The 20,275-nt window shown below is 33.7% G+C and overlaps 1 long non-coding RNA gene across 1 annotated transcript; it reads left to right on the top strand.

Annotated features, from left to right (window-relative positions):
- The first annotated feature begins 364 nt into the window (after window positions 1–364).
- Window positions 365–1,489, top strand: LOC110679352. The gene is made up of 2 exons (XR_002502419.1): window positions 365–1,033; window positions 1,115–1,489. It is a non-coding gene; the product is annotated as an uncharacterized LOC110679352 (long non-coding RNA).
- Window positions 1,490–20,275: the final 18,786 nt, after the last annotated feature.

Genomic DNA, 20,275 nt, shown 5'->3' with positions numbered 1-20,275 from the left:
TTGCCCCATTGAAAACACATCCATTAATGATTGTAACCCATTCAAAAAGAATTCTAAAGGTCTTTACGGGGCCCATATAGCCGTAGTGGTAAACCCAGAGCTATTCAGCATGATCAAGCTGAGGGTCGTGGGTTCGAATCCCACCGGTCGAGGATCTTTTCGGGTTGGAAATTTTCTCGACTTCCCAGAGCATAGAGTATCTTCGTTCCTGCCACATGATATACGCAAGCAAAAATGGTCATTGGCACAGTAAGCTTTCAGTTAATAACTGTGGAAGTGCTCATAAGAACACTGAGATGCAGGCTCTGTCCTCTCCCGCATAGAAAAATCCATTTTCGCTTATAGTCAAAACCACAAATATCTTTCAACTGAAAAGGTTAATGTATCACGAACAGTTGTTATGTTTTAAAACAATAAGGAAACCTAAGCTGTAGACTGTAATGAACAGCTTGAGTAACCCATATCAAGTGGTGACAATATATTCAAAAGCTCTGATATTGTTGAACAATATGGGGATGTAAATCTGTGGAAAATAATGGAAACATTTATGCAATGTTTGTGGAATGGTTTTTGTGTTTATTAAGCGAATATCACTTACACACGTGCTTTTCACCATATATTACTGTTTTTTAACAGTTTGGCAAACTGTTGAACGCGTTGGTATTTGTAAGAAAATTTTCATCACTCTGTCAGGCACGCTTAAAATTTAACACACATGCTATTTAGCTTTTACGCAATTTTTAATTGAACGTTATTTGATGGTTTCACATATTTTAACAAAAAATGTGGAACAACGCGATTTTTATGATGTTCGTATGTTTGTTGCTAATGTTTCAAATCAGACGAGTTAAATAATAAATATTTTTCATAAGCTGGGTCAAATTTACTAAGCTACTATGTAAATTGTTTTAAGCGTGCATTTCTGTTTTTGTTTTGCTAACAGAAACTGAAGTGAAAAACAAACCGTCGTCAATCCAGCGATCTGCACGAATCTTCACAATCTGGGTTTGATTGCAATGATTGCAATCTATTGGTGAGTGTCTCATGCATTAATATTTCCATTATCTTCTAATAATTTCTGTTTTGTAAATGTTTTGTTTCTCCCCCACAACAGTCATTTTCTTTGACGAAGCGCCGGAATGGAAGTTCCGACAAGTTCCCGGGCAGCTGAAGACGAAAATTTCTGTTCGAATATTCGCAAGGCCCAGACCCAAGCCAGAACCAGGGAAAGAAGCTGAATCAGACGAATCCGACGTTTTCATCGGTGTTCATTTCAATGTCCATATACATGAGGATGGTCATTCGGGAGTATATTTGCGGTTATCAGGATAATAGTGACAATTAGTGAAAAATAAAACAAAAGTAGTGCATCAAAATCTATTAAATTAATTTATGTAACTTCCTCAGTTATTCAGGTCATGAACGAATGAAATATGTATTCCAAGGTAAAATAAAAAATAAAAATAAAAAAAATAGTAATATGTTCCAATTTGTCGCTTATTATTTAAGCATAAAGAAACAGTACCATATGCTGTAAAAATACCATAGCACACCGTAAACGCATTATTACATATACATTGCTTAGTTTTATTACAAATTTATAGTTTAACTATTCTGCAACTGTTTCCTCTACAGTAAATTGATCAAAAAATGGATGGTTTATGGATAATTGGGCAAATTGTGAAGCAAAAAAATTGTTCGAGAAAATCAGCGTTTTTGAATGGTTACATAACTTAACCGCCTATTCCCCATACTGTACTTTGTTCAATAACCATTTACCAGATTGTTAAACCGTACGGTGGACTTATTGTTATTTAAGGTGTTATATGAAATTATTTAGCTATTGTTATAAACGGTTGTGGATAGTTCCGGATACAGTGCAAATATGGTTCCTATTTATGCGGGCTGTTTTGTTTGACTTATAAACTTGGTTTATAAAATGATGATTCAGCTTCAAAACATTCATCAAGATTGAAAAGAAATCTGAGAAATTTTAGATTTTCTGGATAAAATCAATCAAACAGATTTTTCAAAGCTTTAAATGATTATGTAAATATTATATTGTATTCGTGTTTTAATTGATAAATTTATAAATAAGCAAAATCAATGATGGAATAGCCTGAATATTAATGAGGACAACAGATTCGAGTGATATCGAAATTGCCCTATCATTCAATTTTATTGATAACTTGGTAATATGATATTTTTTTTATTATTTAACTGTTTCATTATAGGTTGTGTAGGTTTATTTTATTATGAAGAAAGATAATGAAGTTCAGCTGAAATATTAATAGAGATAAATAATTTGTATAATGATCGCTAAAATTTTCTAAACATTCCAAATATATCAAGTGTAATTTTTTCTATATCTGGCCACTGATTGCCAAATGGATTTGAATTTGGATAATAATTCATTTCGAATTAAGGGGGCAGGATCCGTCATTGATTTCGGAATTTTCAAAAGCAGTTTTTTCGTTCAAAATCAAGAAAATTTACAGGAAAATGTGTTCACTGTGTTCTGTTCTCCTACCGAAACATAGTGAACACATTTTCATCGAATAATGTTTAGTTTTGAACAGAAAAACTGCTTTTTAAGTTTCGATGATGACAATGATTACGATGACGGAGCCTTGATCGTTAATATATTGTATTGTTCATTTTCATTGAAATCTATTTCCTAACAAAGAATAATTTAAAAAAAAAACAATCCTTTAATAACGAAATTTTTGTTCTAACTAAAAATAAACTAAAAATATATTGTACCCTAACTCAACAATAACGAGCTTCATCAATCCAATCAATTTTTTTTCACATTTTCTATAGTAAACTTGTTTGGCTTGGTGACAACAGCAAAAGTAATACAATTTAGCCTATATGAAACTAGATACCAAAATTATGTAACAGGAACTGTGTTTATTTGAAACTGTTTTCCAAATTACTTTCGAGCGCTACTGTATATCATACTGTTAGATTAGATTATCCTTACATTTTAGTCAGTAATTAATATCAAATTTTGTATTGAACTTCTGAATTCTAATTTTTTGTTTCAAAATTAATAAAAAATGCAAAGGGGGGGCCTTCCTTAGCCGAGTGGTTATAGTCCGCGGCTACAAAGCAAAGCCATGTTGAAGGTGTCTGGGTTCGATTCCCGGTCGGTCCAGGATCTTTTCGGGTTGGAAATTTTCTCGACTTCCCTGGGCATAGAGTATCATCGTACCTGCCACACGATATACGAATGCGAAAATGGCAACTTTGGCATAGAAAGCTCTCAGTTAATAACTGTGGAAGTGCTCATAAGAACACTAAGCTGAGAAGCAGGCTCTGTCCCAGTGAGGACGTCAATGCCAGGAAGAAGAAGAAGAAGAAGAAGAAGAAGAAGAAGAAGAAGGGGGGGGGTGCTTGATATGCTACGTATTTTCCAAGGGGAAGTATCAGCATTTGTGACGAAACGGTACAAGTGGGAAGGGGGGTGTAAAAAATCAGTGAAAAATGCTACGTTATTTATGGACGGCCCCTAATAGAAAATTATAAACATTTGTATGAAAGAAAAACTTCAAAGTTTGAGCGCTATTTTCTCAGTGCCTACTTTTTCAATATGGGCCTTTATGGACAGCATAAGTTGTTCTTAGAAAAACTTTCTTATCGAAAATGTCTCTGAAATTTTGTCCTGAACAACTAATTTTTATCACAATTCATAGATAGTCAAAATTAAAAATGATAAAAAAAGAATATTGCATTATATAAAAATGAAATTTTGTTTTCATATTTTTCATGATAAAAAAAAATCAGTATATATGTTCTCTTGACTTCTCCAAACGGTTTACTACAATCTCCCCACTGAACGTTCTGTTCTAAAATCAACATATCGGTGCCATAATTCTTAAAATCTATTGCTTGCAAAAACTAATAGCCAATTTGCAGAAGTTGTTCTTGAGTCAAAATGATCGATTCATCTATAGAAAACTCTTTTACTATTATACTAAAACCATGGTTAAAATTTAATCCCATATATGGGGCACGGTTTCTTATAATCGGCTCATTCTGGGTAGCATTCATCAGCATTGGATCGATATTTTTTTATCAATGTGAAAGTAGAACCGTGATCTTGTTTTCTTTGAATAGCACCAGCAAAAGATTCCACAGAGTTTTCATGTTTTAAAGACTATTCATTTTATAAAGAGGACACCTTGTTTATGCTATATCTTTTTTATGATGTCTGTCTGTCAGTAACGCTTTGGAAGGTTTCATTGAGCAGCATACAACAGCAATTTAAGAGCACAACAACAGTCAAATTAAGAGCTGCAAAAGTCCATTTGAATGTTACAACATTACAATAGGGTCCTAAAGCCAGGTCCCAATTTTAGTGCCAAACGTTCAGGCCAAAAACACATGTTTACTCATTTTTTATGTTTGTCATTTATTTAAGTACAAAAAACATTTTTTTATGTTTTTATAGATTTTGTCACAATCCTTGATTTGAACTCAAATTTTGGGTGTATTTTGTTTTCCGTGTCCCTTCCGAAATGTCAGATAGGAACAACCCCAGTGTTAAAACTAAAACCCCTGTGATATTTTTGTCGACTAAGCGAACGTCAAACATGATCTCAAGTGTCAAGGTTCATTTATGGATCCAATTTTGAAATTAAAGTTTTAATATGATATATCCGTTATTTGAGCGAGAAAAATTGCTAAAGTAGTTGCAGTAATATGATCTTTCGTGTTATTAAATGCAAACAAGATTTCATTAACCATTTTAGGACCCTATTGCAAATTGTGGAGCACTATAACAGCTATTGCACAGGGTGTTCTAGAGTTTTCCGGAGCTTTGTCCTTCCTAATTCGTATAAAAGTCACGATCTTTTTATCATTGTAGTTTTCCGGTTTTATGAACTTGGACGGTAATCAAAATGTAAACAAACCAACTTTATGCTGTTCGATCGCACTTAAATTCCGATGCAAGTTGAAAATGTGATTCATTACGGGTTTCGTCATTTCAATATAAGGTTCAAAAACAAATAAGATATATGCAAAGGAAAGATAAAAGTGATTGTGGGCCGAATATTCTAGTTTTTTTATTTACACAACCTTCTAGAGTCGATGTTCCATGGTTCGATATCGACTTATGAAGGCAAAATAAAAATATTTTTTTATGGTAACTATAATGGTCCCTAAAAAGAGCTTTCCAAAGCATTCCTGTTCGATGACTCGATATATTCATTAGTCGATAGTTCCCTAATTACAATTCGATTCGTTTTAAATCGTTGACGATCGCCATCGCAGCACAAAGATCTATACAGAAATTGTAGCACTGGTTAATCGGGATTCGATAGAATATTCTAGAATTTTCAGTCAGATTCTTCTCTCTAATTTATAGAAGCTTCTGGAACTTTTGAAATATTTCACAACAGCATTTAAGGCTGTAATTATTTCAGATCAGAATAACGGCACTGTAACAATGGAGTATGGTTATAGCATAAATTTGGGCGATTTTGCGTTCATAAATATCATGCGTGTCTCAGCTTATTATTCATACACCAATGGCATATTTATCAACAGAGAAATTTCTCTGTCCATGTTATCATTTTGCAATTGAACATAAACATTATTAATCTTTGAAAGAGGTTTTTGCTTGAAAATTCTTATGGAACGTGACTAGCCACGCTGGGTTTGCTAGTTTATCAATGAAATCATAATCGGTTTTCTGTGCATCGTAATACTATTATTTTCCTCTTATATGGAAATATAAGATCTTACAAAGAAGAACAAAGAAGTTTCGACAAAAACTTTCTAGAAAAGATGTTCTTCAAACTTAAACAATATTTTTCACATACCAAAAATCCGAATTTTTATGAATGAATTGTGTTTTGGTATACTCAACTATTATACTTGGCTCCAGACCTACCAATCTTTGACCATTCTAAACATTGTTCCTTATTCGTGTGAATTATAATTATTTTGATGGCTTTTTTGTTATAACACCATCGTGCAATAATATAATAGTCGAACGATACTGTATACAGAAAACCGATTACGATTCTATTGATATATTATAAAGATATAGCATGCACAAGGTGTCCACTTTATAAAATGAACAGTAAGTTCTACAGTAGAGAATGTGGTAGGTGATGAATTATTATGAATATACATTAAACTTGTTCAACATACGATGATTAACGCTTTAATGGAGACTTGACTGTATATCTTTATTTTGCTGGGGATAACACATGTTCACATGTTTATCAATAGCATGAGCAATCATGCATATGAAACGTAAAACCACATCGACTTTGGTTACACATCATTTCAGTAGTAAGTATGGAGCAGTAGATATAGAGTGCGCTAGTCGATCCGATGATTATGGTTCGAATCTGGTTTGCATCCTAACGGTTTTTTGCGTATTTCCATACTTCCACATGCGCTTAAAAGACATATTTGTGGAAGTTTTATTTTTTAATACATGTGTTGGTGATGCACGCACATGAAAAATAAATACACATACGACATCAACCAGGATCGATCCACGGTCATGAGCGTGAGAACCAAATACTATACCACTGCACTAAACCCGCTTGTTGGTATGCGTGGTGCAAAAAGCATATCAAGTTGTACTTCCCCATTTGTACCGTAAAAACTGCTCGACTCAATGACCGGATTATCTGCCTATCAATAGACGCTTAAAAACGTCATGTCGCTCAGAAGAACACTTTTCCGCCATCAATAGACGCAGAAAACGCCTAAAATGACGGTTTCAACTTTTGGGTGTAGTCTTAGAGAAGGACGCCAAGCAAAAGGGTGCAGTCTATTAGCAACTGACACAAGAAGTACTTGGCGACGAGGTTGATGTAAGATCCCTGACTGCAGAAGCGACTCACCAGTGTAAAAATCTGGATGAGGTCTCAGCTGCCCTCAATGAGCAGTGTGACATCGACGTAGCCAGTAGGGCAATTCATCTTAGAAAGGGACCGCAGGGCACCCAGGTGGCGGCGATCAGGCTGCCGGTCGCAGAGGCCAACAAAGCAAAGAACTTGGTCGGTTTGGCGGATGAACATACAACAGCCTCCTGAAGTTAGCTTAAAGTGTTCCGGGAAGGCCCATAAGTCGTGGAATTGCAATGGTCCCGACAGAAGTAAGATGTGCAGAAAATGCGGCACCGAAGGCCATAGGGCAAGCGATTGTAAACGAATCGCTAAAAGCCTAATATGTGTCGACAGAGCAGACAACGGACACTTAACGGGCGGACCCAAATATCCGGGCACAAGCGATCAAAGAAGCCAAAACGGAAATAACACAGTTGAATCCCACCCAGCAGCTGCTTTGGCAGTCAGTCTCGGAAACGAAGACTGACGTGGTGTTACGATCGGACCCATACCGCATACCAACCAACAACGGGGACTGAGTGGCGGATAGGTCTCAACAGCTAGCAGCTATAGGGACGTGTTCTACTCCAGTTATGACGCGCCCCCAAGGTGTTCGTTTGAGGAATTTTCCCACATGGTCGACAGGATGATAGTCGAACTAGCTAATTCAGTTGCTATCCGTCTCTCGACTGAACAGTACGCGTTTTTTTCCTTTGTGGTTTATTTTGCTTGCAATCATGTCGGTGATGCGAAGAAATTGTATTGTGTTGGACACATCAGTTCTTCCGAAGCGGCCTAGCATTGGCGACATAAAGCAGTTTTTGGACTGCGAACTAAAAGTGGACATGACGCTGGTAAAAAGTGTCCAAACACACAACGTCAAGAACGTTGTCTATATGTCCATGCACAACGAAGAGGAAGCAGTCAGGATTGCTTCAAACCATCACTTGAAGCATCACATGGAATGTGGGGGGAAGCGGTTTCACATTCCATTACCGATCTACATCGATAGCAGCGCTGTTGATGTACGTCTGCATGATCTTCCGGAGGAGATCGAAAACGTTACAATTATTGACAACATGAAGCAGTATGGTGAAGTAATATCAATTCGAAACGATGTCTGGAGGAGCTACTTCCCAGGCCTCAGCAACGGAGTTCGTGTGCTACGAATGAAATTGTCGAAACCTATCCCGTCGTACATTACCATTTGCCAAGAAACGACGTATGTTTCTTATTTTTCGCAAATTCGGACCTGTAGGAACTGCGGAGGTAAGGATCACCCTAAACTACGGTGCTCCGAGGCGGCAGCATCTACTGCAAACGAGCGTCCAAACAAAACACCGAACGTGCATCACAATTCGTCACCGCTTCCCGACAAACAATGGCCATCTCTCTCCAATGCGGAGCCGTCTGGCACAAAATCCAAAAAACAAGCGAACAATAAGCAGGAGCCAAAGCGAACGCGTTCAATCGACTCAGACACCACCAGCAACCATGTATCGAAACGTATTGCACCACCTTTATCTGTGTCAAGCGAAAGTGATAGCAGCGCAGCCCTTTCTGATGTTCCCTCCGCTGCCGCACGAGGGTACCGTCGCAACTCGTACTCGCACATTGATGATCTTGACCTCCGACAGCAATACATCGAAGAGGATGATCAAAGAATTGCGGAATTAAAAAGACAGGGTTATACAATTTAATTATTTTGTAATTAAATTTAAAAACGTTTCGGCTCCGTTATGCCTAGTGCGAATGAGCCTTCCAAATAAACGAAAGAATAAAAAAAAAACTAGCTAATTGGCAGCCAGTAGTTATAGCTGGCGACTTTAACCCCTCTACCGGCAGCTTCATTTTTTACCGCCAAAAATATTCAAATCGCGATAACTTTTTTGTTTCTCGATATTTTTGCACCATTTTTTCACAAGATCTCAAAAAACTCTTCTAGTTTGAGAATCCGTATCGATATTATTAATTGCTGATCTAGTTTTGAAGAAATTACGATGTTCCTTGGGGACCAACATTCTCCATATAAAATGTATTTGGCGGCCATTTTGTTTTTGGTCAATTTATCAAAAACAAATAGAATGCTTACTATACAACACCAGGTAATAAGGAGCTACCCTGAAAAAAATCATACAAATCGGTTCAGTATTCTTGGAGAAAGCCGAAAATTACGATATGAGGTTTTTTAGAGTTTTCAAGATCTTTATTTGTCCAGCGTGGTACCAGAAACATAAATGCTCATTACTCAAAGACGGCTGCACCAAATTACTTTATTTTTTCACAACCATCTCGCATTAATGTATCATTCCGAAGAGTGAATATCCGAATACGATAAATAAAAAAAAAGATCTAGATGACCAATTATCAAAATCGACACATATTCTGAAACTAGAAGAGTTTTTCAAGAACTTGTGAAAGAATGGTGCAAAAATATTATGAAACAAAAAAGTTATCGGGATTTGAATATTTTTTTAGTGATAAAAAATGAAGCTGCTGGTAGAGGGGTTAGTGCATGGGCAGTGGAGTGGCGTAGCCACTGCACCAACCACAGAGGCCACCTATTGTTGGAATCCCTGGCCGCATTGAATGTAGAGCTGGCAAATGTGGGTACAGTGAGTACCTTATGCAGGAATGGTGCAGACTCGATTATCGACGTGACGTTTTGTACTTCTAACCTTTTAGGTACCATGAACTGGCGCGTTGATGACGTTTATACTCATAGCGATCATCAATCGGTTAACTATAGTATAATACCAGGCAGGCTGAGGGCAGCGCGATGTAACTTGACCCAAGCCCGAGGTTGGAAACAGCGCGCTTCGATGACGAAGTGTTCACTGAAGCCCTGAGGCGTGAACGGAACACTCTGAAGCTATACGATGAAGAGATAGTTGCAGTGATATCACGAGCTTGTGATTCTTCCATGCCGAGAAAGGCCCCTCCTAGAGAGAACAGGCCACCGGTGTACTGGTGGTGCGAATCAATTGCAAATCTCGAGCAATCTGCCTTCGGGCTAGACAAAGAATGCAACGCGCACGCACAGAAGCACAAAGAGAAGAACGCGGTGCAGCATTCATAGGTAGAGGCAAAGTTAGTTCTCCATAAGGAAATCAAGAGTCGAATACGGGCATGCTTTGATGGCCTATGCATTGGCGTAGACAAAGGGGGGCACGGGGGGGCACGTGCCCCCCCAAACCCCAAATCAAAAATTCGTTTATATTCAGTTTTGATCACTTCACTGCACAGAAAATACATTATTGGCGCCAGAAAAAATATAAAAATCATTGATGAGTTCGTTTTGGTGCCAGAAGTTACACTATTGGCGCCAGAAAAATTATAAAAATCATTAATGAGTTCGTTTTGGTGCCAGAAGATACACTATTGGCGCCAAAAAAATTATAAAAATCATTAATGAGTTCGTTTTGGTGCCAGAAGTTACACTATTGGCGCCAGAAAAATTATAAAAATCATTAATGAGTTCGTTTTGGTGCCAAAAAAATTATAAAAATCATTAATGAGTTCGTTTTGGTGCCAGAAGTTACACTATTGGCGCCAGAAAAATTATAAAAATTATTAATGAGTTCGTTTTGGTGCCAGAAGTTACACTATTGGCGCCAGAAAAATTATAAAAATCATTAATGAGTTCGTTTTGGTGCCAGAAGTTACACTATTGGCGCCAGAAAAATTATAAAAATCATTAATGAGTTCGTTTTGGTGCCAGATGTTACACTATTGGCGCCAAAAAAATTATAAAAATCATTAATGAGTTCGTTTTGGTGCCAGAAGTTACACTATTGGCGCCAGAAAAATTATAAAAATTATTAATGAGTTCGTTTTGGTGCCAGAAGTTACACTATTGGCGCCAGAAAAATTATAAAAATTATTAATGAGTTCGTTTTGGTGCCAGAAGTTACACTATTGGCGCCAGAAAAATTATAAAAATCATTAATGAGTCCGTTTTGGTGCCAGAAGTTACACTATGTACGCCAAAGTACTCTTACTCAAATACACATTTTCAAAAAAACCAACCAGGCTGCATTGGCGTAGACAAAGGGGGGCACGGGGGGGCACGTGCCCCCCCAAACTCCAAATCAAAAATTCGTTTATATTCAGTTTTGATCACTTCACTGCACTGAACTGAACTGAACTTATGTTTAATTATATAAATATTGATTATGATTGTTTAGGCTCTTGTTGGCCTCATTGAAATAGCGATTAATTGGTGAATTTCGATATTTATAGTTGGTACGTGTTCTTCTCATAGCATTTTTTCTTTGTTTATGGTTGGAACATTACAACATACATTTTATTGATAATACTTGCAAACATTAACAGTAGTCGACCTTCAGGCGTTTTTGATTATTGTACTGCTATGCAATCCTGATTCTTATTAGATAATTAGGTTTATGGCAAGCGATTCAATCCCGAAAACCTCACTTTAAAAGGTTACTCTGTATTTTTATTTCTGCAAATGTTTGGGGAAAGTTTACCTTCAATATCAATTATTTTTTGCTACTAAGTACTGGAATTCATGCATCTAAAGTCAGATCATGTATTTTTAAACAACCATGATTTTGGAGATTATAAATATTGTGTCGACGCCAAAGACAATTTTATTTAAAGCATGATTGAATTGCTCATCTTCAGTCTAGGGCATACATTTGTTACAAATGCTAATATCAGAGGCATCTTGAAAAGATAAAACTTTCATTGAAATGTAACAAAATTCATATATTTTATTTCTACATCTAAAGTGTTTCTTTTTGTCATGAAGATATACTCTACAACCGCGGATTTTTTTGTAAGTTATTCATAATTTCAAGATTTAAGTTAGTGAACCATATCTTTGACCAAGTGCATTGGCATACCCAGAGGTGGAGGTTGGTGGTGTTGGTTTAGGATTTACTGAACATCTTAATTGCCTATGAATGTACGATAAATGAGATTCCGATTGATTTTGCTATTGCTGAAAGGTTCATTGATTGACATTCTAGGATTAAAACTTGACAACAGTGTGGAAAGACATTTTAATTCTGCTTAAACATAAATTTAAGTTAACTTTGTTAACAAATTGATGTAAAACTAGTATTTCTTACAAACTGATGAAATTTGATTTTTATGTAACGCATTGCGAGAAAAATGTGGATTCCAGGAATAACCAAAACAATCGTTTGAAAATTTAAGTTGCGTCTATAATTTGTATTATTATTATTAGCTTTATTAGGGAGATTTTCACCTATAATTTGTAAAAATAATTCCTTGATTTTGATGAATCTATTGTATTGAGTAATGTTTGCAGCAGGTGTGCAAACAATAAATTGCGTCTCATTTATATACACTCCCGTGCCTAAGTTTGGGTTCACCCCCTAAAAAACCTACAAAAGTGTTCAGTCCATATCTCTGAGATTACACGTCCAATTGAAACTCTCTTCGAAAGGCAAAAAGTTATTCTTACTTCGTATGTAGTTTTGCAAAAACATTTTTTGAATTTTGTGTGCAAAACTTTTACTTAAAGTTGTGACATTTTTCAAAAAACACTGAAAAAACATAGCTAATTTCCTCAGCATTGGATCGACCAAAATTTTAAAACAATGTGTCATTAGAATCGTAATCTTATATTCTTTGAAAGGCGCTCACGAATTTTTTGCGGATAAATCTGAAAACTATTGAAAATCAATGAAACAGTCAATCAAGTCATCGTGCAAAAGTATGGGTTCACCTGAAATTACTTAAACACGGAAAATCTGTGAAATCTCAAACCAATCATGTACGCGCCATTATTTGCGTGTGAAAAAGCTTTAAAATATTAAAATCGGTTGAAAAATGGCAGAGATATCGACAAAAAATATTTGCGTGCGGCTCAGGTGAACTCAAACTTTTGCACGATTTGCATCATATTGAGGGGTGAACCCAAACTTTTGCACGATGACTTGAATGACTATTTCATTGATTTTGAATAGTTTTCAGATTTTTCCGCAAAAATATCGTAAGCGCCCTTCAAAGAATATAAGATTACGATTCTAATGACACATTGTTTTAAAATTTTGGTCAATCCATTGCTGAGGAAATTAGCTATGTTTTTTCAGTGTGTTTTTTGAAAAATGTCACAACTTTAGTAAAAAATTTGTATACAAAATTCAAAAAATGTTTTTGGAAAAATACATACGATGTAAGAATAACTCTTTGCCTTTGGAATGCGGCTTAGAGAGTTTCAATTGGACGTGTAATCCCAGAGATATGGACAGAAAACTTTTGTATGTTTTCTAGGGGGTGAACCCAAACTTATGCACGGGAGCGTAGATCTTCTGGAGGATATAATCTGTGGATTGGATTATTTGAAGTTGAAAACGTAGCTACTTGCTTGACGGACATCTTTAGATTATAGCGATAAATTTCTCGATTAACTATGAATTTGACCTATAAGCAATAGACTGCTTCTCAAGCACGACACAAGTTCAAGCTGAAATTTTTTTTGAGAATATTGACGTAATGTTAACTAGAAATCATCAAATATTCGATCAACCCATTGTTTTAAATCTAAAAACAAATAAAAAATGAAAACTTTTTCTGAATTATATTTAATGAAAAACATTCAAAGTGTATTTTAATACGGGTTAATATTGAATGAATGGATCTCTCACGAAGAACAGTGTGTTACCATTCAACTATACTTCAGATTTCGAACAAAAAAAATCTCATTTTCATGATTGCTTGTATATTAAGCATTTTATCTTTTTAAGCAAATTTAAAAAAATAGCGTAATTTGAATAACTTTCCTAGCTGACAAAATTGTGTGATGTTAATCTTAAATTCTAATTTAAGAAAGGTTGATGTTGATTTTAAATGCTATTAAGAGAGGTCCTAATTACTTGATGATTATGATTAGTTATCGTTCAAAATGAACGATCTTCTATGTTTTGAACCTATATGTTTAAATAAATATTTTAAAATAATAAAGATTTGTATATCAAGGAAAAGAAGAATTTCAATTGTATTTTAGACTCAAAATATTTGCAGTAACTATTTTTGAACTGACTTTATGCTTAAGATCATAACAGAACGTTAGTTTCATTTTTACGCAACCATCACAAGTTGGTAACATTGAGTACAATTATGTGCCGTTTTTATACAATTGGATGGGTTCGATGCACAAGTTTAAATCATAGGAATTCGTACATTTATCATAAATTGTTAAAAAAATAAAGTTTAAATGTTTTTCTAACTTTCTATAGCTTATAATTGCTCCTTATCCGAGTAAAAATTGATCGGATTTTGATACTTAAAAACATTTTATCACCTAAAGCCAAAAATGCAAGTCTTATATGTTTCAAGCAAGTGTTGTTTTACAAAAATTGGTACTACATAAAGTATTCTTCATTTTGATGGTCAAAAATATATTAAAAATTTTAAGATAGATTTTGTTCTTGATTTAATCTATCACTCATATACAGAATATGCGGACATGTTGAGAAAAATATTTAAAATAAATTTATGGTATTTAGTGAAAATAATAAGATGAAATTCTTGCAACTCTTACAATTTTCTAGCAACGTTCAAGAATCCGTCATCGTGTCTGTGTTTTTGTTGGAGAATAAAATACAATGAGCACATTCTTGTGTAAATTTTCTTGATTTTGAATGACAAAACTGCTTTTGAAAATTCCGAAATCAATGACAGATCCTGCTTCCTTAACGTTCAAAACTAACACTAATTGGATGAACATGTATTCACTGTGTTTCGATTGGAGAATAGAATCCAGTGAACACATTTTCATATAAATTCTCATGATTTTGAACGAAAAAACAGGTTTTCAAATTCACAAATGAATGACTCATCCTGCCTCCTTAAGATCACAAAAAAACACCGAAGATGCTTGAATGGTAAGAAATTGTCTAAGTGTTTTTTTGATGAAAAAAAAACAGAAACATGTGCATGACTAAACCGACTCCGGTGATTCCATTTTAAGTGAAAAAATCTACTCCCTGGTTCATATTGTTCATGAAATTCATGTGAGGTATGAAAGTTCGATCAGATTATTATATAATTCTACCATTCAGTGTTACCTCACTTAAAGATGTTACGCTATTTTACAGTACTATGAACCACATCTAAATAAACATTAAGGTACCGTGGGGTAAGTGGATACAGAAAAATCAATAGTTAACTTCATTGTTATGTACAGCTAACGTGAATAGTTTAACTCAAACTTTTTTCTGTGGATAACAAATAAGGGACTATTGTACTCCAAATCGTCATTTATTTCGATTTTTCTGATTGTTATGTATTGAGAATGAGAGACTTCAAAATTTGCGCCAAATGATCCACTTGCCGCACCATGGTGGGGTAAGTGGATCACCATTAAAACAAATCTGTTCTCGAAACAAATGTAGTATGATTTTGTTTATTAAGAATGATTTTACCCTCGCACTTGTTATTAGTGCTAGTAATGTACATTTTATTACTTTAAAATTAAAAAGTATCTTTATTTAATCAAAATATAATAAGAAGTATGTATATATTAGTTCATACTAATAAGAACAAAAAAAAAACATTGTAACTAGAAAAATTTGGAGAAAATTCATCCATTTATACGCATAAGTTATACAGAAGTATTGTAGGATTATTCCTAACGATATTTTCGAAAAGCACTCTTAGTTTAAAAATATTAGTTACATTTACTTTTGAATAACAAACTTTAATCCTTCTGTGTTATTTATGAATATATGTGTATCATCTGTCTAGAAAAATTTATATGATCAAATCATGTACAAGACTATGCTTTCGATTGGAAAATTAGTATATTTTGCTTTTTTACAACTCAGCTTAGATAAACCATGAAAAGTTTCGTGTGAATTTTGAAATTATTATTCTTTTTATATTTTTTTTTATACCAGAAAGGTTAAAAAAACTTTTAGGTGGATTAATTCAAATTTTCTATGGTCAATTTAACAAATTCAAGCTGGGAATGGAACAAAATAAAAGAAAACAACATTTGCGGGTATTAAAGCTTATTAAAATTCTCCTAAGCAGTCTGCCAATAAATGATAATTATTCTTGATCCACTTACCCCACCCCATTAAAAAGTAGGGGTAAGTGTACCATCTCTAATATATTTGTATTTATTTATAAAAATCACATAGTTTTCATTGTGATTCATTCAATTGGAACTGAAATGCTCACCATGTGTCGAAAAAAATAATAGAATTTGATTTTAGACAAAGATACAATGGATTTTTGATTGATGGAAAACAATTTTCAAATTAATTACTTTTTGAAGCTAACAAGTTTGCTTGTGTTAGTGTACGTGTAGTACCAGTTTTGCAATAGTATCAGTGTGGGCGTAAGAATATAACCTAAAACGAAGCAATGGTGCGAAAACATTCAACATATCCAAGTATTTAGGCTTAATATTGACAAATGATCCACTTACCCCACTGATACACTTCCCCCACTGTACCTTATCTTAAACGCAATCAACAAATATTTTCGGAAATTTAAGTCACTTCTAAATTGAATGAATACTGTGAAAAACAACTATTTTTTGAAAATAAATCTTTGAGCTGTTTAGAGGAATATTTAGAAGTAGATGAAAACCCGAATTTAGGACTATACCAATTCATTCCACTAGAGTTTGTATCCTTCGACAAATACGCGTATCTATCAAAAGATACAAACTCTAGTGGAATTAAATGGTATAGTACTTAATTCGGTTTTTCATCTACTTAACTATTTTTTACTATTAAATGAAAGTGAAAACCATTTCAGTATAAAAAATATAGTACTTAAAATAATAGAATAATTTGAAATTTGAGTCAACACAGATATATTAAGAAACTTGTCATGTCTTCAAAATGGCATCGAATTTTAACAGAAAAAAATAGAGTTTATTTATGTTTGTTTTAGGTATAACCCCAAACTAAAAATAAAGTAGTAACTCAAAATAGAATATAGTTTTAGGTTGTTCAGATTGACTCAAATTTATTGTTTTCAACTATATGGTGGTTTGGATTTGCCAACTGTCAACCCAAATTCATTTTCAAATAGTCTATATGATGAGATACGATGTAAAAATTTGTAGTTTTAGCTTTAATGTCATTACATGAACAAAGCCAATAAAAATGTAATTGATCACGTAGTAGAAACACGCAAAGATATGTTTTACATAGATTTTGTGAAGAATTATGTTGGGTTTTTCGTTTGGTGCTATTTTTGGCACATATCAGGTGAAGTGTTTTTTCTTTATAAATATCAATATCTTATACTTCAATCAGCGAACTTTTATCCCCGACTTATTTGAAAATCTTCATTGGCATTCCTTTTTCAATGAGAATGTAGAAGGTAGATTAAAGATCCTAGATATACAATTAATATATGGAACAAGACTGGGGAGTGAAATTTGATCCAATCTTAAACAAGAATACCAAAACGATGAACTTCGCTTTTCTCGGCCACGCCCATCTTTACCGTTACTTGGTATAGTTGGACAGTGCTACGGTGTTGGGTATTGGTAGAGATATTAGGTCAGCATTTGCCTGAAAATTTAACGACGAACCCAGAGCATTTATTGTTCAAGTGTATTTATTTTAATCATTTGTATGTCGGCAATCAAGGGCAATAGTTGTTTTATTCATAGTATGAAAATATCGTGGTGCGTAAAATGAATCACGAACCTGTAGAGTTCCTTCAATAATTCTTGCGAAGTTTCTCCAGGAATTCTTGAAGAGTTCCTACAGGAATTTCGGTAGAGTTCTTTCATAAATTCATGCGGTGTACCTCCAGAAACTCCTGCAGAGTGCCCAAGAACAAATCCTGGGTACATTTTTAGGTGGATCCTTGGTGTAATTTGTAAAACTTAAAACAAATTCTTAGGGAAAACTCAGAAAAAAATCTACAGAAATATTATACGTATGTCTTTTATGTGAGAGGACGGCATAGTATTCAAAATCAAAGGAGGTTGAAATTTCTAATAGCTTTAAATTATATACATCAACATATTGGAATAGATGATAGATTTTCCAAATTCATAGGATGAATATTAAAAAGTAAACCGAACAGTATGTTATAAATCAATCTTTATAATACAACAGTAAAATCCAGAAGGTTTTTTTTTGAAAGAAAAGTACATATTCTAAAAAAAAAAATCATAAAGAGTCCCAGAATGAGATTCTGAAACATTCTCTGGAGGAAATGATAGTGGAACTCATGAATAATTTACAGTAAAGTTTGTGACCTAATGAATTCAAAGAACTTTGTTAGTAAACACAGAACTAATTTTTGTCCTTGGACGAATTGCTGAAGGAGTATCTGAAATAAATGTAAAATAAGTTCCTATCTATGAAAATTAAACATAAATCGTCATAAAAAGGAAACTTGGGAAAATCTCTAAAGGATTTCTCTAGAACATTCTCTTACAAGTTTGTGAAAATGTTGCTACAGAACCAGTGAAATGTAAGGAAATTCCTAAACAATTTTTTTGAAGAAATAGCAAGGAATAGTATTCGAAGAATCTGATGAATTTTTTTTCGATGAATATTAGTTTTATCAGCAGGATTGATGTTAGAATTAATTAAATTGTAGAGCAAATTCTTCATTCGCCAAAATAAATGCATTAAAACTAATTGAATTATTGAATTGACCACTACGTTCATAATTTGACCATTAAAAAAATATTGCATTGTTAAATTGAATTGAAAAACTAGCAAATAAGAACAATAAAAAAAAACATTCATGGAATATTGAAAACCGCAAGTATTTACTCTGGAACTAGACGTTTTTGCCAATGATAGTATATATAGAAGTTATAGTTTCAATGGACCTTTTATCTACTGCTAGTTTTAACTAACATATAAATATTTTTGAAAACGTTGCATAAACATAAATAATTGTTTAAAATGAAAAAAAAAATCCTCAAATGTTATCAAAGTTATTGATCTATCTTTTTAAATAACATTGTTTATGGAATCAAAAATAATTCAAATTCTTGCTTTGTTTAAATTATCATTCTGTTTTCTGCTTCCAATTAAACAGAGATTGTGTTGAAACATACAATATGCTCATTTTAAAGCCACTAAAAACATAAATAAATAACACCTGATTTTTATATTATACCATTTAATTCCATTAGAAATTGAATCCTTTTACAAATATGCGTATTTTGACCCAAACTGTGGTGCGCGAATCTATTAAATGATATAAAATGTAGTTGAATTACATGGTATAATACTTAATCCGATTTTCATTTATTTATAAATGTCCCACTAAATAGCTTGAAATTACGTTTTCAAAACCCCTTATTATGTATATTGTTCCTTAAAGAATTCAACTTTTAAATAAACCCTCGGAAGAACACTGAAAACCAGAGATGCATTTTGAACAGCACATAGCTTGGATTTTGAACAGGACACAATTTGCAGCTTGTTCAGAATAGAATATGAGCAGGGAACTGAAACATTTCTATATAAATGGTACCTAAGTTCAAAATCACACTATCAAGCATGCTGGATTTATTTATTTATTTATTTATTTATTTATTTACTTATTTATTTTATTTCCTTCATCTGACTTTTGTCTTAATGAATACTGAGGTGGTGGGGAAAAGTCCCTTGGAGTTGACACTAGGAGAAATTGTGGCCAGTCTCCAAAAGATGGATTTACACCATAAAACTGATCACGTGTTTCCATATTTTTATGATTTCTGCAAAGCATGCTATGAACTACTATGGCCAAGAATATGAACTTGAACAGGTCAATTGCAAATTCGTCTCTGCTGAAAACTATGTATTCCTCTTGACGAATATAAATTAATGAACAGAAAAGAATGTAAAAACAGTTGCGACTATTACTTGGGAAATTTGTGTGAGAATTTTACGAAATATTCTTGACAGAAATTGAGAAAGAATATGTTTTTAAAAATCCTGTACACATTTATGTGTTTATAAAAAAAGATGAACTCTTAGAGAAATTGATAATTCACCTAATTGTTTGAAAAAATCCTGAAAAAGTTGGAGGGAATCTCAAGAAATTCATTGATTAATGTTCGACAATGATTCCTGAAGAAATAAATGATTAGTCGTCAATTAAACCGTTCTGCGATTTCTAGAAGAGAACTTTTAAGGAATTTCATGAGAAATTTGGTAATCATTTAAAAAACATTAAAAGTTCCTGGATCAAGCATTGAGTTATCCTTGAAAGAATTATTGAAAAATGTGGTGGTCAAAATTCCGGGAATATCGTTAGAAATAAAAACGATACAAATCCCCGATAATATTACAAACGAAATTACGAACAAACTCCTTATGGATGAAATTGATTGAACAATCTGGAAAACTTTCTATTAGAAACACTCAAGGATGACTTGGAAAATTCCAAAAGAAATTTTAAAGTTAATCGTTTTGTCATCAAGACGACCGTAAGATGTA

The sequence above is a fragment of the Aedes aegypti genome, chromosome 3, assembly GCF_002204515.2.
Source record: "Aedes aegypti strain LVP_AGWG chromosome 3, AaegL5.0 Primary Assembly, whole genome shotgun sequence".
NCBI lineage: Eukaryota > Metazoa > Arthropoda > Insecta > Diptera > Culicidae > Aedes > Aedes aegypti.
The sequence above is the reverse complement of the archived record's forward strand: the minus strand, read 5'-3'. Positions and strand labels throughout refer to the sequence as shown.